The sequence below is a fragment of the Pinus tabuliformis genome, chromosome 1_1 (assembly GCF_031772625.1).
Source record: "Pinus tabuliformis cultivar Carrire ecotype Pingquan chromosome 1_1, CPIR1, whole genome shotgun sequence".
Taxonomy (NCBI): Eukaryota; Viridiplantae; Streptophyta; class Pinopsida; order Pinales; family Pinaceae; genus Pinus; species Pinus tabuliformis.
Genome location: NC_142297.1, coordinates 585188123 through 585190670, shown reverse-complemented (window position 1 = coordinate 585190670; position 2548 = coordinate 585188123).

The window sequence follows — 2548 nt, the reverse complement described above, 5'->3', positions numbered from 1 at the left end:
GTCAGTTGTGAGTTCTTGTTGGCTTTACAAGGCAAAGAAAGCTACTAATGGTAATGTGGAGAAGCATAAGGCAACATTTGTTGCCCGTGGCTTTTCATAGGTCGAGGGAGTGAAGCTACAGGGCTTCAATGATGCAGATTGGGCAGGGAGTCCATCAAATCAGAAGAGCACATCAGGAGGGATTTTCAACCTTGGGTTAACGACAGTTTCTTGGTACAACAGGAAATAGAGGTCGATTGTACTCAGCTCAACAGAGGCAGAATACATGGCTGCAAGTCAGGCAGCATGTGAGGCCATCTAGATGCGGAAAATCCTAGTTGGTTTGTTTGATCAGAGGATGGATCCAACTGTGATCTATTGTGATAATCAGAGTTGTATCAAACTCTATGAGAATCTAGTATTTCATGATAGATCAAAGCACATCAACATCCAGTATCATCATCTCAGACACTGTGTAGTGAGGAGGATCATGTTTCTTCAGTATATTTCGATAGAGGAGCAAGATGCTGACATTTTGACAAAGGCATTATCAAAGTGTAAATTCGAGTTCCATAGAGACAGGGTCGGGTGGTAGATAATCCCTTTCTTGTTGAGAGAGAGTGTTGAAATATGGAGACAAGAATATTCCAATTTAATTTGTCCTTGAATTAAATTGTGAATTAAAATCAAATTTAGTCTTAACAGCTACTTGGAAATAATTAATTAATTTATTTTAAATTAATTAGTTGGAGAAATTCAAGTTAGAAGTATTTCTGAAGTCATGCAAGAGTTATCCCCTAAATTAAGGAGAAAAGATTGAGTTATATTTGAGTTGTAATTAGATAACTCAGTTTACTAAGTTAAGTCCAGTTAAATTAGTTCCAAATTTTTTGAGGAACTAATAGTGAGTTAACAGTTAGTTGATGCATTAATGCACTCAACTAGTGCTACTCCAGTTAACTGAATATTCCCTCATCAGAAACTCATGTATGTCTATTATGAGAAAGACCCAATTGAGATTAATGTTCAAGGACAACGTACTATCAGTTTCATGTGTTTTCTAATGGAGAAAACTAATGCATGCGGTCAAGGATTCATCCTTGAGGATTGCGCAGTTTTGAAGGCTTGGTTTTCCACTTCATAATAGGCTAGTCATCCACAAGGAACAACGCAAGGAAATAGAATCTTGGAGGGCAGAGAGGAAGGCTGGAGAGAAGCCAAGATTTCCTGTGAGCATCTGTGAGGAATGTACTGAGAGATGGCTAGCTGTGAGAGCTAAGGCTTTGTATAATTCCTATGTATTTCCACTGTTAGAGTTGGTCTGGTCAGCCCTCTGTCAGAGATCAAAACTCTCTATGCATTTCATTTTTAGGTGTCCTGCTCCATTCATTCAGCTACATTCCACTAGGGGCATGCCATGATCTGACGGAGAAGGTCATGCTATGTCATTTCCACTCATGTCTAGCTCCTGCTGGCTTAGGTCTTTGGTCAATAATCACAAAAGTCCATAACGGTCAAAATCTGGTCCTTTAATAGACAAAAGTCATTTTGGGTCATTAGGTCTAGGGATTAAATCAATTTGATCTTTAAAAATGTCCAGTAAAGCCATGTAGGCCAGAGTGATGCCCTTGCAAAGTAATGATTCAGAGAGTTTCATCGTCTTATTGATAAGCTTTGACGGTTCTTCAAAACTCTGTTTTGAAGAAAAGTCAAACAGTGCTATTGGTGACAAAATTTTCAAAAAGGGTCGACAGTTGATTTCTTCAAAGTGTAGTCATAGTTTCCGTGGCCAAATGTCCTGTCATGCAATCCCCGCAATGAATGTCGAAAATTTCATCGTTTGAGCCAAAATTTTAGAGGAAAAGTGAAAATCAGGGTTGTTTTAAAGTCAGTGAAAAAGTGCCAAACATGACATTAGAAAAGTGGGTTTTTTTTGAAAAAGAAAATTTAAATCATGTCCTCCAAGTCTTTATACACAAGTTTTCATCAAAAATCAAGTCATTGTGCTATCAAAAGGCAGAAGGAATGCATTGCAGAGTCGTGGGTTTGCAAGCGCGTGGTTTGGAGCAAGTTGGAGGAAGTTTCAGGGGCGCGGTGCATACAGGCAGGGGCGCGGCGCACACAGAGCCCGCCCGCAGTTCAAAATTATAATCGGCGCGGCGCACACCCAGAGTGCGGCGCACTGGGTTTTGCGCGTGGCGCACAGAGACAAAGCGCCTAGAAATTCACCAAACTCCCTCAATTTTTTTGTGAAGCCCCTCTAATTGCAAGGTAGGCTCTGAAACTCGTGCATCAATTTTGATAAAGATATGGTGGTTTTTATTGCCTGTGATTAAATGCAAAAAATTTCATAAAGTTAACCACAAGAAGACACCAAAGAAAAACCATTTTGCTAGGGTTGTGTAACAGTGTTATTGCTGCCAAGGCTTTATTTTTCCTACCCTACCCCTGTTCCTTATTCCCCTATGCCATTTTTCCTATTATCACTACCCTAACACTACCAAACTGATATTCCCTTTCCATTCCTCCTATTGCTCAATAAAACCCCAAAACCTACCTTATTAAAACC